Consider the following 13,415-nt stretch of genomic DNA (forward strand, 5'->3'; position numbering starts at 1 on the left):
AAGATTTGATTGTAACCTGAGTATCCATTAAGAAAATAATAACATCCTCTACCAGTAAGATGGTCTAACATCTAATCCATGAAGTGCATAAAAAGTGATCCTTCTCGATCCATGCATTCAACTTCCTATAGTCCATGCATACACGCAACCCAATAAATAGCCTCATAGGAATAAGCTCATTCTTTTCATTTGGAACCACAGTGATTCAACCCTTTTTAGGCACACATTAGATCATGGTAACCCATTTATAATTGAAATACGGTAAACCACTTCCATATACAACCACTTGATAATTTTCTTTTTCATCACCTCTTGTATAGGCATATTAAGTCTTTGTTCATGCTCAATACTAGGCATAATCTGACTCAAGCTAGATTTTGTGTGTGTAAATATTAGGCAAAATCCCAATGGCATAGCAATAGACCATCCAATGGCGCTCTTAAACTTCTACAGCACAAATATTAAAAAACCTCAACTTGGAAATCTACTAAAGTAGCTATAATAATAACCGACAATGTATTATTGGCTCCTATATCCAAGATTGGAGGCTTCTCAATAGAAGTCTTAGAAGGCGGGCTGACTCTACTTATCAAGACAAGATCAAGATTCTTTGGTGTAAAATTATATGAACCCCTACTTTCAAAGCACTCACCATATCATCATATCCACTAATGTCATTCCCTTAAAGTTCATAATGACTGCTATAAGTTCTTTAACTCTAAGCCTCTCCTCAATAGGATCTACCAATACATCCTCACCATCTGTATCAATCACAGAAAGCACATGCATATCTTTTGGATACTTTATAGATTGACATACATTGAAGGTCACATGTTCTTCATTTAATCATAACTTTATCATCCCAAACACCATATCAACCAACACATGTCCAGTCGTAAGGAATAGTTTTCCCAAAAACATGAAACTTCAAAGTCAACCTCACAGTCAAAGATGACAAAATCAGCCAAAAGATGAAGGATACAACCTTCACCATAATATCACTAAGATCTCCATGGGTTTCTTCATACAATGATCCGTTATGAGAAGTCTCATTGATGTCGATTTAGGAGACCCTAAATAACTGTATACTACTAATGGCATTAGATTAATGCTAACACATAAGTCATATAAAGTTGAAAAAACTAATAGTGCATGGGATTGTGAAGGCTCTAGCATATCCCTTCTTCTTAACCAGAGTGGGAAGCTATGGCACTGAAATAGTGTATATTATCAATAGGCTCAAGATTTACAATTCTTTTCTTTGCCACTAACAAACTGTGTAGCCCATCATTTTTTCAAGAGCCTCAACTAGAGGGATGTTCATCGATAATTCTTTTAACATGGAGTATTATAATACTTTCCCTCTCCAACCTTCTTTAGTCTCTATGAAAAAAGAGTAGAAGGTCAAGGAATGTGATTTAATACTTAGGTGACCACCTTTCCTTTATTTTTTTGCTTTAGCCTCTTTTTAGCATCTGAAGACTCCTTTTTACGTCCTCATCAACAACTAAATTTTAAGATTCAGTCACTTTCTTATCATAAAAAATCACCAGCTCGACCTCATTATCAATAACCATGGATGGTGGATCAGCGGTTATCTTATAGCTTATAATAGTAATAGCTAAGCAATGACCATTATTTTTTAGGATTTTGGATGGTGTTTCTTAGAAGTGTACCTTGTTGATGCTGATTTAATGCTATGGACATCTGACCAAATTACTGCTCAAGCTGCTTGATAGCGGTCGTATATGACTAGACCTTTTGCCTCATGCCTGAAATATCTGCTCCCAACTTCTTAAGGCACTCATTATTTTTATCTACCCCTTTCAACACTTTAAAAAACATGTCATCCATCCACATATTGATCAAATTATCATATTGACTCCCCGGTGGAACCTAGAGGCCACTTCTATCCTTAAAATCATCCTTTTCTCCTCCAATCACCATATCTTTCTCTATTCCTATCTCTATACCCAAACCTATTATAGTTGTTATTTGTATAGTAGTTTTAATCGTGATACCCTTGCCTAAGTTCTAGTTGTCTTGATTAGACCCTCGTCCCTTTGCTTAGAAATTGCCACTTGATTGTCTAGATACTTAGCCTTTTCTTCAGACTCAAATCATCATAACTAGGTGCCTTACCTTGCAAACCAACAATATTTACCTTTTTTGATCTAGCTTCTGCAAACTTCTTAGTAAACAAGCTAATATTAGTCATCAATCGTGCTACTGTCATGACCTGAGGCTACCCCCTAGTCGCAACAACGGTGCTTACGGTCATAAATGATACAAGCTAACCCATAAGCTAGTACCTTTATGAGCACTGAGTAAACTGATAATAGCAACATATGAAAAAAAATAACTGACAAATGCCTTAATGTTTTAAATACTGAAATACAATTGAATTTGCAAGTATGAAAACATCTGCAAAAATACTAAAATCTGACTGATAAATTGATAAACTAGTTAACTGTCTGAATATCTAAAAAACCTCTATCTAACTGACTGTGGAGTTGATGGGACAAGCCCCAACTAAATCCAGACTGAACTAATTGAAAGGAAATGCTGGGATACTAAAATAACATAATAGGTCCTCGACATATGAGGACTTACCATAACTGTTGCTGCTGATAAGCTGAACTGTCCAAGAGCAGTCAAGAAACTGAGCAAACGAACCTTTGATATAAGACATCATAGCACGAAGAAAGTATGCGGTTAGTACTTTAAATGTATTGGAATATGAAATAAGATTAGGCTGTAATACAAAGGTTAACTATGCATGAAAGGCTGACTGGCTGAATAGCATGCGATAACCGATGCATAAATGCATGAAAGGTGTAAAAATCTGAGAATACATGACAAAGCATACAACAATATACTGAAATAGTCTGTAAATTGAAATACTAAAATCAGGTAATTGAATAACTAATAAAATGTATGCTATGGTCAAGAAAACCAGAACTGAATACTGAACTGAGACTATTAAAGGTATTATCTTACTGACATTCCCTAATCTAAGTTAATTGGGGTCCAACCTGTGACCCCAGTTAGAAGGGTATCAGTACCGTTCCATGGGTACTAATTCTGGTTGTGTGGATCCACTAATTTAGTGTACTGAAGGACCAGGGTGTCAAGCCTAAACTGATGGATGACCCCTGGGAGGAAGTCAAGCCTAAACTGATGGGTGACTCCTCAGAGGAAGTCAAGACTATATTGACAGGTGACTCCTCATATCCTATGCTGGATACGTAGTTCTAGAATACATGGACTACTACTAATGACTCTGCCTAACTGATGGGAAATCCACCGTCTTGTATTTATTTGGTGCTAAATCCTACTCCCAACTGAATTGACACTAATTACTGGATTGAACTAAGTTTAACTGAACAAACAACTGATCTTAATAACTGACTGAATAATAATGCTTATAGTTTATCTGAAACCATTTTGTAAATACTAAAACTATGTAAACAACTAAGTTTTGGGTATTCATAACCCCCAACACTGAATGGAATTATCAATAAGGATGTATAAGGCTTTAAAACCATAATAAAGGATCATTGTTCAAAATCCAAGTTATTTAGTCATTTCATCAAACACATGTGGGGTTATGATCTTAAACATGGGAAAGGGGTAAAACATATGAAAATACCATAGTTACAACACAAAACCATGAATTAGGTATTTAACATGGAAACTTTATGCTTCAAACGTGTAAGGGATACTTTCAACGAACAACACTTATAAACATCCTGTATAATCGAAACTCATAAAAGCTTCATGAAGATAACTCATTGTAAACATGTAAATTCATTATTTAAAACATAAAAATAGATTCTTGGACTCCATGGGTAAAAAGAACCCATGGATGAACATCACACATACCTTACTAGATAAATTTTTAAAGATTCCGTGAGGATTTCTTGAACTTGAAGGTTTAATTTCTTAGTTTCTTGAGAAAGGGCTTGAATCTTGTTTTATGGAGATGATCTTTAGAGGAAACCCCAATCTTAATGTTGAGAGTGGGGTGGTGATAATGGGTGTATTTATGCATTCTAGTATCACTATTCTAGTCTTTTTAGCCTTGTTCTGAGGATGATTCTATGCTATATGAGTTTATAATGTGATAAATGTGTATCCAAGTGTTAAATCATGTGTTTACAATGGTTACAAGTGAAATTCAAGTAAGTTGGTACTTCAAATAGTCAATTAGAGTTCAATAGAGAAAACTAATTTTCTAGCTTGAGCTAGTTGCTTGTCTTGTCTATCTTGTTGGATTCTATTGGGTTCTATGTGTTTATTATGGTTTAAAATGTGTTATTATATGTATAACAAGTTTTTATAAGTGTATAAAGTCTAAATAAGTCAAGGAAAGAGTCAAATCATTGAGTGGAAGATCATGGAAATTTGCCTAGTCTAAGCACTTGTTTTTTATTCATCGTTATGGATATAGTGTTGTTTGTACCTATAATTCGTGTGGTGTGTTCTTGTAGGATCCTTTATGATATTAATATGATGATATATGGATGATATAGAGGCTGGAAAATCATTGGAAAGACACCATAAGACAAGGGATGAATGAAGGAAGGACCAACACTTAACCGAAAATCGGAGGACAACTTCCAGTTGCACCATGCAATTAACATGCATCGCATGCTCTATTCCTATGGAATAGAGGGTGCTTCAAATGATCCATTCCATAGGAATTTAGGGTGCAAAACATGCTCTACTCCACCCCTGGGCATTTTAAGCTAAATCAACTCCTACACAGATTTGGCTTACTCGTATGCTATAAATACATGTTTTATCTCATTTTTACACATCTTTTGACATATTTTGGAGATCAAGGTGCTGATACAACTTCATAATTAGGTTTTTATTATTTTTATTTAGTTCATAGATGTTTTTAGTCATTAATTACTGATGTTTCGACTTTTAATGGAATATTTTACATCTTTTTCTCAGGAAAATTATGAGTTTTCAAGAAACTAAAGTTGTATTTAATAGTGGATTTGAGTGCTTTCAGGTTGAGGAGTCATCTGAAGGAGAAAAATCAGAAAAACAACAGAAAAATGTCAATAACGGCCCAAATGGCAGACCGTTAGTCATGCAACGGACCTCCAGGTAGACTGTCAGAGTTAAATAGATGGTTCCAATTTAAGACCCATGCAACTGCCCAAGTGGCGGACCGTCAACCTTACGGAGGACCACCAACTTGGCCGTCAGACTTAAGAAGAATGCAAGATTTTAGAAGCCCGAGCGACAGACCATGCAATAGATTGTCGGACCATCGACTATCTGCCAAAGTAGCTATCAAGATTAAGAAGAACATGACATCCTAGGGCACTTTGCGATGGTCCATGTGATGGACCGTCAGACTCTCGATGGACCGTCAGTTGGACTATCACTTTGGACGTGGGTTTTATAATTTCGAATATTAAATCCTTTTTGACTGGAAACATATAAATAGCCAGTTTTAGGTTTTATTGGTTACCTTATCTTTTATTAGGGTTTTCCATACTATAAATACGTTGTTACATAGTTTTTCTCTAAGATTCATTGGAGATGGGTGGATCTAGATTCCTTTATCATATTTTCTATTGAAGATTGAAGAACAAAAATTGTGACTTTTATAAGTAAACTTTGAATTAATTTATGAACAACACAATGGTTTTTTTTCTTTCTTTGGTGGAAATGTGTGGCTAAGCTCCCATAACTCTTGATATGAAAAACTGATTTTGGGTTGTGAATCTAGTAGATTCCTATGAGTAATTGATATTGCATAAACTCTTCTTTACTTTAATGACTTTTCTTGGTTGTAAACTTGAAAAGTGAGCCCAAGGAAAACACTTGTTCAAATAGAAAAGTTCTTGTTGGGAAAAGAAAGGGTTTACATAAATCTAAAGGCTTTAACTTTTAGATAGAGGGTAGATGCCTTAAGCGGATCAACCCATGTAAGAATATAGTTGAATTAATAATATGTTCCTTAAGTTTGAAAGAATTAAGGTATAAGTTACTCATTTAGGTTGAGAAACTAATGGGTAAACCATAGAATTCAATTACTCTTTCAATTAGAATTGTTCATTGGAAATCCAAAATAGTTCACAACCCTGGCTGCTTAAGCATCTTGGTAACCATAACTCTAGTTTGATTTCTCTTACTAAATTACTCTTTGCAATACAATCAATATTTGGATTACTTTCTGTGACAAACATTTAACTACAATTGATAAATCAAAATCCCCCTCTATTCTGGAACCTTCGATCAACAGTCTATTAACAACCACATTACTTAGTGAACACAGTATTCCCTATGGGATTTGACACCCAATCCAGTTAGGTTCTATATTTGACAGAAACCACTTTCACTCTCTAATGAGAGTTGTAATTTGGGCATATCAAATTTTGGCGTCGTTTTCGGGGAATACAATTGTCAATTAAGTTTGTGTTTGTTAATTGACCTTTGGTCAAGTTTCCTAAATTTTTAATTTGGTTTGTTATTCTTGTTTCGTACAGAGTAGTTATTATGTGTGCCAAGTACATGGAGATTAGTTGCATCGTTATTACCAATACATCCAAAACCACAGTTAATTGGTAAAACGGCAGACCCCCAAGATGCTAAAAGACTAGCCGCTCTGGCTAGAGCTTAACTTAATCAGTAGAATGATGTCCAGCAGGCACGTCATCCTAATACTGATGATGATGATTTGTTAAATCCTATTAAACCAAGGCATGTAGAGAATGTGGCTGCACTAGTGAATCAGAATATTAATAGGAATTATCCATTTAGGGCAAGGCAGGATCGACAATCGATACAGTTTTATCTGAATGATGACAAAGATGGAATAGATGGGGCAGGTGAAACTGGAGATATCATTCCTTCATCTCTAGGACTTAGAGCTAAATTTAATATTACCAGTATGATAATTTAACTCCTTTATCTTAAGGGGTTGTTTGGTGGTCTTCCCGAAGATGATCCAAATATGTACTTGGTAAACTTTATCCCTATTTGCAAGTCTTTTGATAACCCAGGAGTGGGTCAGAATGCTATCCGCCTATGTTTAATTTCTTTGTCTCTATCTAGGGAGGCGACACTATGGCTCAATGGGCTGACTCCCAACTCTATCACTAACTGGAGGTAGTTAAAGAGGCTTTTCAAGAAAGGTTCTTTCCACCTTCTAGGAGGGTACAGTTGAGGGATGAAATCAGTAACTTCTGACAGCTTTCCACTGAAGCTCTTTATAAGACCTGAAAGAGATTTAAAAAGAAGTTGAAGTAATGCTCGAACCATAGCATGATGGATATTCATTTGATGAAGACTTTTTATCAGGATTTGAACTCTATTATGAAGGCAATCATGGATAATATTGTAGGAGGGTCATTTGTTGACCTTACTTTTCAAGAGGCTTGGGAGATGCTTGATAAGATGACCAAATAAAGTAGCACTTAGTATACCAGGGATTCTGTGGTAGCAACCCCTACTATGTCTAGTAATATTACTGCAAAACAACATAAGAAAGAGGAAGAACATAACCAGGACATGGCACATTTGAAGACACAGATGGATTTGCTGACTAAGCATCTATTGTCTAGAAAAACTGAGAAGATGAAAGCTATTGCATCCCAGGGAAGAGCTGACTCTAATTCAGAAGAAGAGGAAAACTATCTAAATAATCAGGGTTTTTTTTGAGGCAATACCCAAGGAAATCAAGGTCGAAACTATTACGATAAGGCTGGTTACAAGGATAGAGATCAAGGGACATAGAAGAGTAAGAATAATAGGAGTGGATTATATGTACTTCCCAAAAGTAGAGATAATGCTACACTATCTCGGGAAAGATGTCTATGGAGGACATGATGGAGAAATTATTAAAAGGAGTTGAGACTACCAACTCTAGGGTGACTACTATAAAGAGTGATTTGTCTTCCATGAGTCAGCTGATAAAATCCCACTCTAATTCTATCAAATAGTTGAAACACTAAATGAGCCAACTCTCAGCAGCGTTGAGTTAGAGAAAAAGTAGAACTTTCCCAAGTGATACAGTTTAGAACCCTCAAAATGATGGTTTTTGCATGGAAATTACCATACGAAGTGGCAAGGTATTACCAGACCCTTATGTGGGCAAAGCTGTGATTGAAGACATGATTGAAAAGGATATTGAGCATAAAGAAAGTTATCCAGTGGAGTCTGAGAAATTATATAAAGTTATTGATAATAAACTATCTAACCATTAACAGGTTGACGAGTTGAAGAGGAGCAAGGGAAAGGAGAATGAAGTGGTGGTTACTACACTCCCAAAACTACCTCCTTCATTTCCCCATCGATTGAAAAACAAGGTTGATGACATAATTTTTGGCAAGTTTATGGCCATACTTAAGTAGTTGATAATTAATTTGCCATTAGTGGAAGCATTAGAGCAGATGCTCGGGTATGCAAAGTTCATGAAAGACTTGGTCACAAAAAAATGGATAGTTAGCTATGAGTCGATGGATAATATACATCACTGTGGTGCTATCTCTGCAAGGTATTTGGTGCAGAAGAAGGAAGACCTTGGAGCATTTACTATCCCGTGCACTATTCGGTCTCTTGATTTCGTAAAAGCTCTATGTGATTTGGGAGCTAGGATAAATTGATGTCGCTTTCTATGTATAATAAATTGGGTTGGGGGATCCTATTCCCACAAATATGAGGCTAGTTATGGCAGACAAGTCTGTGAAGTGGCCTGTAGGGATTCTATATAACGTATTAGTAAAAGTGGCTAGTTTTATATTTTCGACTAATTTTGTCATTCTTGATTGCGAGGTGGATTTTGAGGTGCCCATAATCTTGGGTGGACCTTTCCTCGCAATCGTGAGTGTACTTATTAATTTGAGGGAAAATGAGCTACTATTTAGGTTGAACGATGAAGTAGTTCGATTCGATGTATGTCAGTCCATGAAACAACATAAAGACATGAGTGTATTTTCTATTATGGATGTTTATTATGAGGAGGAGCAGGAAGTGCCTATAGAAAAAAATTTTGTGGTGGAGACTTTAGCTGCTGCATTAATGAAATTTGATTAAGACGGTATTGAAGATTATGAGGAGACTGTATGTGCCTTGACTGGCATGGGGTCATATTCTTATGCATCCAAGAAGCTGTATTTGGACTTGAAAAATCGTTCAAGTCCACCAGCCAAGCCATCTATTGAAGATCCACCTACTTTGGAGTTGAAAGAGTTTCCCGGTCATTTGAGGTATGTGTTCCTGGGCAGTGGGAATACACTACCTGTGATTATTGTTGTTGTCTGGGTGAGAAATAGGTGAAAGCTCTCATCTTTTTTCTTAAGAGATATAAGAGGGCCATTGGTTGCACGATTGCAGACATTATCAGTATCTCTCTTGGTATATGTATACATAAGATTCAGTTGGAGGAGGATTGTGTTCCAACCATTGAGCATCAGTATCATCTAAATACACCTATGCAAGCGGTGGTAAAGAAAGAGATATCAAGTGGCTAGATGCAGGAGTAGTATTTCCCATTTCAGATAGTAAGTGGGTAAGTCCTATTCAGTGCTTGCCCAAGAAAAGGGACATGACAGTGGTGGCTAACGAGAAAAATGAGCTGATTCTACTCAGGCCTATTACTGGATGGAGGGTGTGTATGGATTACAGAAAACTCAACTCATGGACATTGAAGGACCACTTCCCAATGCCTTTTATGGATCAGATGCTTGATCGATTGGTGGGAAGAGGTTGGTACTATTTTTTGGATAGTTATTTTAGTTACAATCAGATTTCTATAGCCCCAGAGGATCAGGAGAAAATGATATTCACCTGCCCATATGGTACTTTTGCATTTAAACGGATGCTGTTTGGATTGTGTAATGCACCCGCTACCTTTCAATGGTGCATGATGTCTATTTTCTCAGATATGGTTGAAGACACCTTAGAGGTGTTTATGGATGATTTTTTGGTGGTAAGAGATTCGTTTGAGCTGTGTTTGGTAAATTTAAGTAGGGCCTTGCAGCGGTGTGTGGAGTTCAACATTATGCTAAATTGGGAGAAATGCCACTTCATGGTGAAGTAGGGCATTGTTCTCGAACACAAAATTTCAGCAAAGGGGATTGAAGTCGATCAAGCTAAAGTTGAGGTTATAGAGAAGCTTCCACCTCCTATTTCAGTAAAGGGGCTGCGTAGTTTCCTTGGTCATGTTGGCTTCTATCGGAGATTTATAAATGACTTCTCAAAGAATGCAAACGCCCTTTGCAAACTTTCGGAGAAGAAAGTCAAATTCTCTTTTGATGATGATAGCTTGAAGGCATCTGAATGCCTTAAAGGAAAGCTAGTTGATGCTCCATCATTGTTGCACCGAATTGGTCAAAACCATTTGAGATCATATGTGATGTAAGAGGTGTTGCCCTTGGAGCTGTGCTGGGATAAAAGAAGGACAAATTGTTTTATCCGATCTATTATGCCAGCAAAGCGCTGAATGGATCTCAAAAGAACTACACCGTAACAGATCAGGAACTTTTTATAGTAGTCTATACTTTTGAGAAGTTATGGGCTTATTTGCTAGGAACCAAAGTGGTGGTCCATACTGACCATGCAGCCTTGAGATATTTGATGGCAAAAAAGGATGCCAAACTGTAATGCCCTGATTTTCTGAATCGAAATGCTACATGGTGCCCATGACCCCGAAGGACCATAAGCTAACCCATGACTTATATCTGTACCTGAGCACTGAATAACCATACTGTAAAATATGCAAAAATATAATACTGTAAGGTCATAAGGTTCAAATTTGAATAAATATCTGATAAAATAATATCTAAAAAATGGTATAACAATACCAACATAAATTTGAAATAATTGTCTAATATGCTATAGTCTTAAAACCTCTAAAATGAATTGAATAAGGAGTTGAGGGGACATGTTTCCAACTAACTCCGTCTACTAAAATAAACTAAAAACTGAAATAGTGATATGAATAATAACATAATTGTCCTCGAAGGATAAGGACTCACTGTTAATTACTGCTGCTGGCTGACTCTGAAATTGCTACGGGTGCTCTGGATCCCGAGCGTCCAAACCTATGGTATAAGACACCATAGCGTGAGAAAAGTATGCGTCAGTACTTTGAATGTACTGGTATACAAGTGAGGTAGGCTGAATGCATGGGGTTCATATGTATGAACAATACTTACTAACATGCATGTGAGAATGCATGCATGAATACATAATAACTGTAACTAAAACTGTACTAGTACTGGATACTGAATTCTGTGTACTGATTTACTGACATCTGAGTTTACTGAATAAAGAGGAACTTATGTTATATTATTGATAAAGAAAATGACTGTTTCTGATAGTTCTGATTATGAAGAAATGATCTAATTAACCGTATATAATAGTCCTGAAACTGAGTTCGTGATAACATGACTACTGAGTATGAATAATGATGACATGTATTTACTAATAACATATAATGACTGACAGCTGAATTCTGATAACTGATATATCTGATAGCATGAGTTCTGATAACTGATAGCATGAATGACTGTATCTAACAATCCTAAATCTGATGGAACTAACTGAGTTCCGTGCTGTATCTGAGTTGACTGTATCTGTCAGTCCTGATATCCTGAAGAACTATCTGAGTTCTTTTATTGAGACTGATACTAAAACTGTGGAAAGAGACTGATACTGAAACTGTGAAAAGTAATTACTTAACTGACATGCCCCAAATACACTATAATAGCTAAGCTGAGGGTCCAATCTCTGCCCTGATTAGAAGGGTGTCAATACCGCGCCACTGGTAAGGACAAGTTGTGAGTGACCCTCATCTGGCAGGTACTCTAATGAGAATGGTGGGAACCCATATCTGATAGGTTAAGCCACCTCATCTACCCTCAACTGAAAAATATTGATATCTCAACCTATGCTGGATACATAGTTCTGGAATACAAGGACTGCTTCTAAGAATCACACCCTCTATTGGCAGGTGAGTTCCCATCCTTGGGTTTGCTCGGTGCTGAATCCTACTCCCAACTGAATGACACTAACTGATTATGATGAACTAATTTCCTAGTTCATACTAGAATTAACTGAACTGTTATTGATTGTTCTGTTTAACTGAACTAAACATGGACTAAGTTTATTGAGTTCCGATGACTAGCAGAACACTACTGAATTCTGTTAACTGACTAAATACTACTGAGTTCTGTTAGCTGACTGAGTTTACTGATGTCTGAACTGAATAATGAACTAAACTGTACTGATACTGAGATTTACTGAATTCCATAGACTGACAGAATATTACTGAGATTACATAGATTACTAAGTACTGAGTAAAACTGAACTGATACTGCCTTTACATGAGTTTTCCTGAGTCATGAGACTAACTGAAGTCTACTGAACATGGCTTGACTGAGAGTATCATGAAAACATGACATGGCTCTAGGCACCCAACTATATTTTTTGGGTACAAGTACCCCCAGGACCGATAGAAGGAAACTGACAAAGCATGACTTTCTTGAATACATGACCAACATCAACAATCCACAATAGCATGACTTGGGAAATTTCATAACATACATGGTTATCATAATCTTGTACATAAATGGGATTGCAAATATACATGGCATAAATTCATAGAGCTAGTTCATGAACAACCCATCAAGGTTCACAAGACACCTTCATAGCATGGAAACCATTTGGAGATAGAGGTGTATCATAAATCCATCATTTAGTCACAATTTAGCTATATTATATGATTTCTAGTTTCTTAGGCATTTTATCAAACACCTTACATGTGCAATTTTAGACATAGGTAAAATCATCAATTCAACAAATCTTAAACCACCAAATTTATGGATTTCAACTTATATACTAACATGTTTCATAAAATCACTTAAAGATTCCAACTTGGGAATCATCCAACGCCAACAACATGATCATCAATGTCCAATTTGAAATTTCAAGAACTCAACATAAAGTTCATAATAATAATACTACAAAATACATTAGTTTTCATGATTTCTTAAGATAACTCATGGAATTAAAATTTAATTTACATCAACAACATGGTTATAATCAACCCACAACATAAATATCATTATTTATAAATTTGAAAGAGGGTTTTTTAGCTTCATGGATGAAAGGAATCCATGAATCAACACTATACATACCTTAGATGAAAGATTCTTGAAGATTAACGGTGAAATTCCTTGATTCTTGAAGCTTTTATGAAAACCCTATACTTGTTCTTGATGAATTTTGAGAGAAAATACCCCTGGAGAAAGAGAGAAAGATACAGCTGTCCTCTGTTGTTTTCAGGCTTATAGGATGAATTAAATTGATCATAACTATTTACTTAAATGTTCAAATTGAATGAAACTAATTGAATTAGAAAGAGGACTCAAAGATCTTTCGAT

Source organism: Capsicum annuum, chromosome 9 (assembly GCF_002878395.1).
Source record: "Capsicum annuum cultivar UCD-10X-F1 chromosome 9, UCD10Xv1.1, whole genome shotgun sequence".
NCBI classification, from domain to species: domain Eukaryota; kingdom Viridiplantae; phylum Streptophyta; class Magnoliopsida; order Solanales; family Solanaceae; genus Capsicum; species Capsicum annuum.